The sequence below is a fragment of the Pieris rapae genome, chromosome 7 (genome assembly GCF_905147795.1).
Source record: "Pieris rapae chromosome 7, ilPieRapa1.1, whole genome shotgun sequence".
Lineage (NCBI taxonomy): Eukaryota > Metazoa > Arthropoda > Insecta > Lepidoptera > Pieridae > Pieris > Pieris rapae.
The window spans coordinates 6,745,669-6,757,717 of record NC_059515.1 but is presented as its reverse complement, the minus strand read 5'-3'; the positions used below and the strand labels follow the sequence as shown (position 1 = coordinate 6,757,717).

Genomic DNA, 12,049 nt, shown 5'->3' with positions numbered 1-12,049 from the left:
TATACTTCTTTCGGCGAGATGGAGAAAAATGATGTGAGTGAATATTTACAATACGCGCGCACACCAAAACCTAAATTCGACATTGTAAAGTTAGGTCTACGTGGCGTGGAAATCGATAACTATGTTCAAGTTGTATATTCTAGTATTTTTATATTTAGAACACGTGTAACAATACAATTAAAAAGTTTGAAAAAATAAATATTATTTTGGGATTTTTAAATCTAGATAATATTTACTAATAATCGATTTATTTAAATTAAATCTTTTTAAGAAGTATAACTTCTAACGCGTATACACACACTCTTTTTTGATTTTGAAAATGCTTCCCTAAAACTCTGTACTAATAAAGTTATTTAAAGTATTTTCACATGGAAATTTCTGAAAGATTTTTTAAACTAAAAGCTTTGTTAGAGGAATGCTTTACAATGTACCCAAAGCATGTAGCGAATTTAAGCAAACAGTTTAAAATTAAATAATCTTAAAAGCCTTATATCCTTAAAAGAACATTTTTATAATTTAATCACAGTTGAGCCAGAAGATTTCTTTTCATCACTTCATTCACAGGTTACAATTACATGAGGACTAAAGGTCATAGTAAATAACAAAATATATATGTGAATCCAGCCACCCACTAAAGTATTTGCTAACCAATGTAACTTAAAGTCCTTCAAGAAGAGAGCGTAAAAATTCTTCAAAAGCTGGCTACGCACTTGCAAGCCAGTGGTTCAATATCAGATGAACTTCTGCAAATTTGCCCCCTGAACTATAAATTAAATATTGCAATAAATAAAAAGATTAGTACAACTAAAGAAATGACTTTATGATATCCCCAACACAAATACGTGGGTATGACTGAAAATGTATAGAACTGGTAAGCTATAAAATTGTTTTTGAATTTCAATTTTAGAACTCTTTGGTAACCTAATGTAGTATGTAGCATTCGTTTCTCATTTGTTTTTCTAAGTAGTTCCATCGAATGCGACCATGTGTAGAGAGGAACGGAGATTACTTCGAAAACAATAAAAGTATTGGCAACTTTCTACATTAAGCTATATTTTAATTTTCAGTTTTACCTAGGTATATGTTTATTATTTACGGTCGATCTGAGGTCGGGAAGGGGAAGGGGTGAGTTCTTAAGGGTAAAAAGGGTTTATCTCGATTTCCGGCGAAACTAAAAGTCATACGGAAGAAATTTTAATGGAAAAGTTGTCGATTCTCAGAAAATACAAAAAAATCGAAATGAAATACCAGGTATGCACTAAGGGCCCTACCCGCCTTCTTTTTGGCTTCTACCTCTCTATTAGGAATACAAATTGCTTAAAAAATAAATAACTAGTGTCTTATTGTTATCCAAAACTGATGAAATAAAAAATATTTCGGATCAATCCTTTGAATCCTCGGGACATATCAATACAAACTTTAAAGTAGGTCGAGTGTTACAATACGTCGCAAGTCGCAACGGAATATGGGACACGAGGGAATAAGTACGAAATACCGCATTAATGCTTCCTTATGCAAAATACTGTGAAAGCGGATCTTACTAAGAAAAGCGAATAATATAAGGCTATCTCTATAGAATTGATAAAAGAATTTATGAATACAGCAGTTTGGAAACTCTCTACTCTGGAACTCTTTCGCTGTTATAGTTTCGTGTTTGGCAAGTAATGATAAGTATAACGTTTTTTATTATAAATATTTCACATATTATATGTTTGTATGTCTGAATCGAATAGACTCAAAAACTACTGGAATGAATCGTTCGAAAACAAACGTTTTGGAACGGTTATGGTTAAGAAAATCCCGTTGGCGTTTTTTTTAAACGTTGGCCTCGCACTTGCTAGACAGATGACCTGGTAAGGGTTGAACCGGCCGTGACGGAAATTTTGGGGAAAGGCCAATGTCAGTGCATGTCAACTAGCTGGAACAAACAGGCCAGCGACATTTCAAATCGTCAACCGTTGTCCATGACACAAAACGACAAACAAGATTTTATTAATAGTAATAATTATGAATAACCCCGCTTTGGTAACAAACTCAGTCACCGCGGCGCTAAGCAAAATCGGCTTAATGTAGAAAGTTGCCTATACTCTTATTGTTTTTCAAAGTAATCTCCGTTCCTCTCTACACATCGTCACCCCAAAAATAGTGAATCCCTGTGCATTGCATGCAGTATTTTTGTACCTAAATAAATTAATTTGTATCGCATTATGAGGAAAAAAGCATTGTCATGCTGATGTATATTTTTTAATTATCTGCTGTTCTTGTTTACTTATACATTTAGTTTATTAATAGTTAAGTAATTTAATTGATGTAAAAAGCATATAAATGATGAAAATATATTAATATGAGATAATTTATTTGATGTGCAATTAATAATTTATCTTTAAAATTAATTACAATCTTTTTTTCGATGTGAAACTTTTTTATCGGTGTTGGAAAAACGTTTACCGTCTCATTTTTCGGTTATGCCGTACGCGTCACCAATTTCTGTAAATCTGTAAAGTTTCATATAGTAGATCATTTTTCGAAAAAAAAAAATTATACAAAAGTTTCACACATTTTTTTTTTGCTATGACAACGAGTATCATCATGTGCTCTGATTAATTTGCTGTGCAGTCAGTATTTTCGTACCTAAATAAATGTATTTGTATCGCTCTATCAGGAAAATAGCAATGTCATGATGATATTTATTTTTGAATTATCTGCTGTACTTGTTTTGTTTATTTAGTTTATTTGTAGTTAAGATTTAATTGCTGTTAAAGCAGAAAAATTATTAAAATATGTGATTATTTTTTTATTTGATGTCCAAGATGATTTCCCTTTGAAATTCAATAGAATATTTTTTTATTGAATGACGTATTATACATGCTTACTAATATTATATTAGGAAGTATTATATTTAGTTATGGGGAATGGCTTTTATTTTACTCGTGGAAAAGGGGTGGCGTGGGTTAGCGCTAAGAAGCCTAATGGAGTGAGGGCGACTGACTAATGAAACAAACGTATGCTCAAAGTTTGAGTGAGATGAAACGCACTAAAAAGTGTTTCGAGGAACAAAAATGAAGTAAACGCCAAGTGCTTTTTATTTAAACAACTAGAGATTTTTTTGTAGAACAGGGGGAAAACGGGCAGGAGGCTCACCTGATGTTAAGTGATACCGCCGCCCATGGATACTCTCGATGCCTCTCTGAGAGGGGCTCTGGGGCCGGCCTTTTAAGAATTTGTACGCTCTTATCTTAAAGGACCCTCAGTCGAATTGGTTCAGAAATACTTCAGTGGGCAGCTGTTTCCACAAAGTGGTGCGTGGCAAGAACTGAAGGCAGTTCTTGCCACGTTCGTTTTTCAAGGGAAAAACGCGCAGTTGTGGAACGGCGGACGTTGAGGTGATACGGGTGGAATTTCGTATTCTGCCTCGACGTCCGATGATGAAACTCATCTGCAGGTATTAATTAATCCGAACAACTCCTCTGAACACTCTCCATGGTAAATGCGGTACAATATTTAATAAAATCGCCAGTAACAACTCTCAGCCAAAATAATATGCTGTAATTAAATTAATTTTCGACTTTACTATACTAGCAACTAAAAAAGGAAATTAGACACAAACAAACGTTAAAGGTGACTTAGTGTTTTTTGTATCGAGGAATTTATAATGTAACTAGATGGCGCCACTTGTACCATTTCTATATTTTGATACTTTCAACAAAATAAATAAAAAAATTTAGGGGTGGACCACCCTTAACATTTAGGGGGATGAAAAATAGATGTTGTTCGATTCTCAGACCTACCCACACGCACACAAAATTTCATGCGAATCGGTCGAGCCGTTTCGGAGGAGTTCGGTTACTAACCCCGTGACACAAGAATTTTATATATAAGACTAGCGGATCCGACAGACGTTGTCCTGTCTACACGTCTTTAATTTCAAAATTTCAATTTTTAGTAAGCCATTTTGATGAAAATTATTATTCAAATGTTATGACAATATCTAACAATCCAGCACATGGTCACACACGATATAACACAATGATAACAAAACTTTTTTTAAATTTCGGGACAGACTAAAATTAAAATTAGAATATTATTTAAAATTTGACACTGCGATGGTAGCGCCGTCTGTCGGATCCAATGTAAAACATTCCAAAATCAACAACAACTAATAAATTGAAAATTAATTAAAAAAACATTGTCCAGCGGACAAAATTGAATCTAAACCATTCCCAGATCCCCTTGAACACACACAAAAAATTTCGTCTAAATCGGTCCAGTCGTTTAGGAGGAGTTCAGTCACATACACACGCACACAAGAAATATATATATTAAGATATGCTTTTAATTACGAGTCAGCCATAGAAGTTATAGTGAAGGACACACGTATTGTTTTTATTTCAAAGATCACATTTTACTTAGGATCCCTCAAGAAAAGACAGTACCAATTCTTGAAAGGCGGGCAACGCACTTGCGAATCTTCTGGCAATGTCAGTGTCCATAGGCGGTCGTATCACATAACATCTGGTGAGCTTTCTGCCCTTTTGTCTCCTATTACAAAAAAACATACTTATATCAAATCAATACTACTATGAGTGATTTAGTTTGTAGACAGCTTTTTTTGTAATATAAGATATTTTATAAGGATTGCTTTTCACCATAATTTCACTAATCACCTAACGTAGTTTAAAAATAATGGATAGGAAACAATCCGCGAAAATTTTGACTTTATAATATTAGACAATATGAAACAATATATTATTTATTTTATATTTATATCTATTATTCGATTTGTACGATAACAGAATATTGTTCATGTTTGTTTTGTTTATCAGTATATTCCCTATTAATTAGTATTAATTGATGCAAATTTAGCTTCGTTAACGATAAAGAATAGAGTTCCTGGCCTATTTTCCATTGAAAGGTGAAATGTCAAGAAATCATTCTCCACAAACGTGTATTTCCTCAAGTAAAATAATTTCTAAGTAATCATAATTCTCATTTAATTATTTTATCACTGCGTAGAACGCAAATTTAATGTTTTAAGGTATTTTCTATAGTTTTGTATCGTTTGTATACATCTTCCTCACAAATAAGTTTATTTATAAACTAGTGACCCACCCCAGCTTCGCACGGGTGCAATGCTGATGAAAAGCATTTTATATATAAGCATAGGTTTTTATTATGTATTGATATTTCCGTCGCTGGAAAGCTCCGATAATATACGCGACATATACCATATAGACATATACCATCACGGACTTTTCCATAGACCTTTTCAATGTGTACAATACTTAGTACATTATTTTGATAAAACTCGTAGGCTTCAGCCTGCGTTTGCAATGTAAGCGGAAAAAAATTAATTATTTACGACCACACATTAGAAACCTAAAAATAACAGTACTTCTCCACTATTTAATGGATGTTATTATACATATAAGCCTTTCTGTTTAATCACTCTATCTATTTAAAAAAACCACATCAAAATCCGTTGCGTAGTTTCAAATATTTAAGCATACAAAGGGATATACGGACAGAGAAAGCGACTTTGTTTTATACTATGTAGTGATAGTGATGATATATGAAAGAATAATGTGAAAGAAACGACGAAACCATACATATTATAAAAATATCGCTTCATTTAAGACTTTATTTTTCTACCAACTTACCTAGTTTAATATCTCAACTATAAATTTCCGTATTTTATTGAACCATTCAAGGAACGAACACAACCAAAGCCTTTGAGTTTGTACCATTTAAGTCCATCCACGGAAAAGCTCATTGCAAAATACTTAAAAGCGTTGATACTCATAATGTCCCCATTCAACTTCAACGATTACGGTTTCTATAGAATTCTATAACATAACGAAGAACTATAAATACCGGGGAAGTTGCTAAAACTAGTGAGAGAATCACTGACGGGTTGTTTTTAGTTCCACTATGCAGTTCTACTTTAGCGAGTTGGGCAAGCAATTGCTTGTCGGTATTGTGGTACTTGGTCTTCGCTATAAGTTTAGAAATGTCAACCGTAAACTGCCATAACTTTATCCATCGAAGAACAAATTTGAAAATGTACTTGTTCAACATGAGTATGTGGTCGTATCGGTAAGGATATAAGGTGTCTCACAAGAAAGTTTTTAAAGAAAAACACTTTTTTAACGGATTGAAGTTATGTATTATTGTAAACTTATAATTAGTAAAACATAATTTTAAATTTATCCGACGTTTCGCGTGCTTTAGAGCGTGCGTGGTTACGGTACCCACGCTGTACCCAATAATTAAAACATTTTTTTTTAAATTTTTATTCTCTGTAAACCCAATTATTGTAAAACAATTTTTTTTATTTTTATTCTCTAATATTCAAATTACATGAATAAAATAAAAATGACCCCATCTATTTCTATACAAAAGGTGTTTATTTTAATTACCTATCGATTAATCTATAAATGAATATAAAATTAGTTTCACTAATCGTGAATAAATATAATATTAATTTACCATTGAATATGTTTATTTTACGTTCTTTCACATCATCTGTACACAACTACCCAAATGGATGCAGAGATAAGCACACTCGAGTAGATCTCAATCTATAATCCAAGAGAGGATAAACCACTCCACGCCCGAATTAGATTTATTACGCAATACATTTTTTCCGATTCTTGTTTATAATTGGTTTAAAGCTTTGCTGAGAGGTAATTTCCTTTTAAAGGATGCTTAAAGCCTCTGAACTGGATTGTAAGCGAATTTGAAAAACGTTTTCAAAAAGGGTTACTAATATTACACATTTCAGACAAACTTTTGTATGACTGTCAATATTTTAAAATTTATTTTTAATTGTGATTTATTGGACTACAAAAAACCTAAAGAGTAAGGCTGATAATTGACGAGAAATTTCTAAAAAGATATCAGAGCAGTGTGTAAAAGATAGCAGTGCAGAGCTACTCTCATACCAGAGGTCGTAGCATCGATCCCCGGCTGTGCACCAATGGATTTCTTTCTATGTGCGCATTTAACATTTGCTCGAACGATGAAGGAAAATATAGTAAGGAAACCGACATCTCTCAGACCCAAAAAAGTCGACGACGTGTGTCATGCACTGGAGGCTGATCACCTACTTGCCTATTAGATTTAAAAAATGTTCATGAAGCAGATACATACATTTGAGTAGCGCCACTGATATTTTTTTTATTTATAAGATATAGATTGTAGTCAATATAATCTTATCTTATAATATGGTATATAATTAACGCCAATACATTTTATAACATTGAATTCAAGCTCATCAATACAAATTATATTTTATATTTAATACTTAGTATATTTTCTTCGGGAAATCCATTTACTTAAGTCAGTAATCGGATCGTTGAATCTCCATACTATTATAAATACAAGTATATTTGGTTAAGCTATTTCTATATACGTATATACCTAGTACATTTCACGTGGAATAAATCTTATTTAATGACTAAAGTAACAACTGTACCAAAAGTTGTAACGTAAAAGGGTAGTAAAAACTCTTTGTCATGTTATAGCACGAAATACGTGTTTAAGACCTGCGAAGTACTCTCCGTAGCTACTTCTCTCTCATAATGCCATAATTCCTTTATTATCGTAAAGGGGGTTGTTACATATATTTCCTATAATAGTTGGGTATAAGGTTCATTAAAGTACGAGTATGTTATTAATTAATTATATGAAGTATGAAATACATCATTAAATATTTTATTATTTATAAGTACAATCAAAAAAATACATGAACTTTTAGAAGTTTTTAAAATGCATATTGAGTGAAAAATTTACACGCAAAATAATGGAACCTCTTTAGTTTAAAAAACTTAATAGAATTTACTATAACTAGGTATTAGTGCATGTTACGAGTGAACACAGTTGACTACAATTTAGACGGCTCGTATATCTATATATATAAAAGAAAGTCGTGTTAGTTACACCACTTATAACTCAAGAACGAAAGAACAGATTTGAGTGAAAATTGGTATGGAGGTAGCTTAGAGCCAGGAGACGGACATAGGATACTTTTTATCCCGTTCGACAGCGTTCCCGTGGGACTTGACATGAAACGTCAGTCACTATAAAAAGTGGTATAACAAATAAGAATCAGACTTGGAATAATAAAACGCAAATGATAGCTATGTAATTGACGTATAATGACAGCTATGTAATGACGTATATATGACAATTTGATATTTGTAAGAAATCAATATTCAAAATATTTCTATTAAATAAATACGTTTAATTATTTTTACAATTTACAATTTAATTATAATGATAGTGCTATTGCCCATTCGTATAAACAGTGAAGAGAACTATAAAACTCGGTATTGTCGTATGTATACAGTTCATCCAAAGAATGATGAATGTTTCTATTTGTTGTTGTTTTCGAATGACGCATTTAATCGAGTATTGGAACGGGAACGTGAATATGATCACCAGGAATTAGATTTAGTAGTTCAAACGAATGTACCCCTGTTGAAATACCAACAAAAGGAAGTTTATGATACTTTAATGAAGGCAAACGATGATGAAAATGGTGGTTTATATTTCCTAGATGCCCTTGGTGGAACTGGCAAGACATTCCTCATGTCATTAGTTTTAGCAACTGTTCGGGCGAGATCCAACATAGCGGTTGCAGTTGCTTCTTCTGAAATAGCAGCCACATTGTAAGAAGGATGCCGTACGGCTCATTCAGAATTAAAATTACCGTTAAATCTTCAAACTATTGGAGAACCAACGTGTAATATTGCAAAACACTCAGCAATGGCCAAAGTTTTAGCGGCATCGAAAATCATCATCTGGGACGAATGCACAATGGCGCATAAACGTGCATTGGAAGCACTTAACCGAACATTAAAAGATTTACGCAATGAATCGAGATGTTTTGGAGGAGCAATGATTTTACTGTCTGGCGATTTCCGCCAAATACTGCCAGTAATTCCAAGATCTACGGCTGTCGACGAAATAAACGCTTGCCTCAAATCGTCAAATCTATGGCGCTATGTGACGAAACTGCAGCTGACAACAAACATGAGAGTTACATTGCTTACTGATAAAAAAGAAGAAAAAGAATAAAGATGTAGATGACCTGAACTACATAATGGTATGCGTTTGGTGGTTAGAAAATTGAAGAACAATGTAATTTACGCTACGATAATGATAGGAAAATTCAAAGGTGAGGAAGTTCTTATTCCGAGGATCCCGATGATCCCAACCGATATGCCGTTTGAATTTAAAAGACTTCAATTTCCGATACGTCTTGCATTTGCCATGACCATCAACAAATCACAAGGCCAATCCTTAAAAGTTTGTGGTTTAAATCTAGAACATTCATGTTTTTCCCATGGTCAATTATACATGGCATGTTCACGGGTCGGAAGACCATCAGCGTTGTTTGTTTTTGCGCCTGATAATAAAACAAAAAATGTCGTGTATCACAAGGTACTTAAGTGAAGAGCAACCTATGTACTAAAATACAGAAATATTAATTAATGATTAATGTAGGTATTTAATTTTTTTGTATTTTTTCCAATAAAAAAACCCAAACTGCTTATTTATTGCCATTAAGGCGGAACAAAGTTCGCCAGGTCAGCTAGTATATAATTAATATTAAGTTTCTCATGTAAATAGAATATATTTTTTTTGTAATGAGAAATAAAGTTTTGACTCATATATATATATTGATATATAATAAAATCAGAATCTTTATTTTATTTTCTATATTATTTGTCACGTCATTATGGATTTAAGTTATCTGTCACATAAAATATAAAAGGCTTTTAAGTATAACAACGGAGTCTATAACACAACACTAACAATAAAAACACATTTTAATGATATTTAACATAATCATATATACATAATATAACATAATCTTTTAAACTGTATTACGGCGGCGAAAGTACGACCCATTGCGCGTTTGATTTTGAATTCCTACTAAATTATTATTAAATCCAATCTGTATTACAGTCCTAAATTTTTCAGTAATAAATCCAAACAATCCTTTACAGGTTTCTGAGTGTGTTCCTTCGCCAAGGATTCTTCAAAACGCATTATCGTTGACATGACGCCATAGGCTTTTCGCTACCGTTAGTAATGTGGCTTACGAGTGGTACCCGCTTCCTCATATATTCTATATGTGGCTGCAGATCAATTGTACTGGCAGCCTGATTTACATCACAGCTGTTATTTTACACCACTCAGATACTATTAGGGACGGGGGTAATATACAAGCGAAAATCGTCCTGGATTCCTAACATAGTTGTAACGTCTAGATAAATCTTATATCAAACGAAGAAGTAATATAATGATTTCTACATAACTCATTTATATTTAAACTATTTTTGTAAAATAAGAATATTTTCTGTATCAGCATAGGACAGGTTAACAAGATATTGTGATTTTTGAAATGTTAGTTATAAATTTGTTTTTAATGAAGTGGTTAAAGGTGACAGGGCCTCGGAAGGAGAAAAAGCGTTGGGTGAAGAAAGTGCGATTTTTGGGTTACTTGTATATAGGTTTGCGGTTTGTTTTCAAAAAAGTCTGTATATTGCTGTTAAGTATAATTGTCTCACAGTTAAAAGTTTTATTTCATTGTACAATTTTGGAATTTGAGTAGCGGAAACGGAAGCATAAACGGAAGATAAAACAAATGATAACGTAATCGGGCGTTAAGACCGAGGGTTGGTTTTTTTAAACTTAATTATATACTAACTACGGAGATTAAATTACAGAGACTAAATAAATTATTTAGTCTTTGTAAGCATAATTGATATCTTAATAACTTTAGAAGCGATGTCCAAATTTTTATTTAATGCCCAAAAAAGTGTAGCGGGCTAGAAAATAAGGCAACGAATATTATACAATAAAATTCCACTTGAACATCAGAGATAAAAACATATTTTAACATTAATTTTTGTTTTTTTTTTTTTTTTTTAACATTTATACCAGACTCAATATTACGATTATATTTTGTGCCATTAATATTGAAAGGGATCGTATTTTTCAGCAATGAAAAGCCAGACTGGGGTGAGCATCAAGTAGAAGCCTTATTGGACCGCAAGGACGTTAATGGCAGCACATTTGCTGTGGCCACACTTTTCGAAGACCACGCATTACATCACATGTTCCCAACTCTCGATCACGCCGTTTTAAAATACCTTCACCCGATTTTTATGGACCATTCCGCGAAATTCCAGACGAATTACAGAGAATCTACACGGTTCAATATAGCTTTTGGACAGTTCAAAGAAATAATGCGAACGCAATTTAAAACACGGGGGATCTGAAATTTTTTGCCAACGAATATTATATTAAAAGAAACAATAAACTTTTTAGCATGTCATCATTATTTTAATTGGTTTATGAACATATGTGTGTTTATGGTATATATGATATGTTTTACAACATTGTTCAGTTTATTATTAATTTAAAAATTAATATCTCTCTAAATTAAAAAAAAATTAAAAATTAATAACTCTCAATCAAACGAAATAACATGTAAACTCCTTGTTATGTGGCTCAAATTATCTTCAGATCATGGCAATTTGTTTCCCGTAAATTGCCTATTCATCCCCGCATGAAACGAACATAAAGAGTGAAATATTAACGCACTCCGACTCTTTACATAAATAACGAAAACCATAACGGTTATATTAAACTTGATAATGGGTGTCACGTCTAATAAAATCCATAGGCTTGGTATGTTTGTTGAGAGCAATTTAAATAACTAATATGTAGGGAATTTATTGATAATATTCCCTTTAATATCAGCAGATCAAATTTCTATTGTATACATGTCGTCTGTATTTCTTCGGATCTTAAATATAGGTTCAAAACAAAGCATAGTACGAACGCAAGCAATGCTAGCGTATGCTACAATTAAATCTGTTTAAGGCAATTTTATATTCAGGGCAATGGCACGCCTGTCAATTGTCATTTAATGTCACAGAGCTCAGTAAATGATCAACGTCAAAGTCAAATCAGTTTAAAATGTAGACATAATTTGACAAACTGACGAATTAAATGAGTTCTCTATAATTTGGCG

The 12,049-nt window shown here is 32.6% G+C and overlaps 1 pseudogene; it reads left to right on the top strand.

Moving 5' to 3' along the window:
* Positions 1 to 858: 858 nt before the first annotated feature.
* On the top strand, positions 859 to 11,291 carry LOC111000596 (annotated as a pseudogene).
* Positions 11,292 to 12,049: the final 758 nt, after the last annotated feature.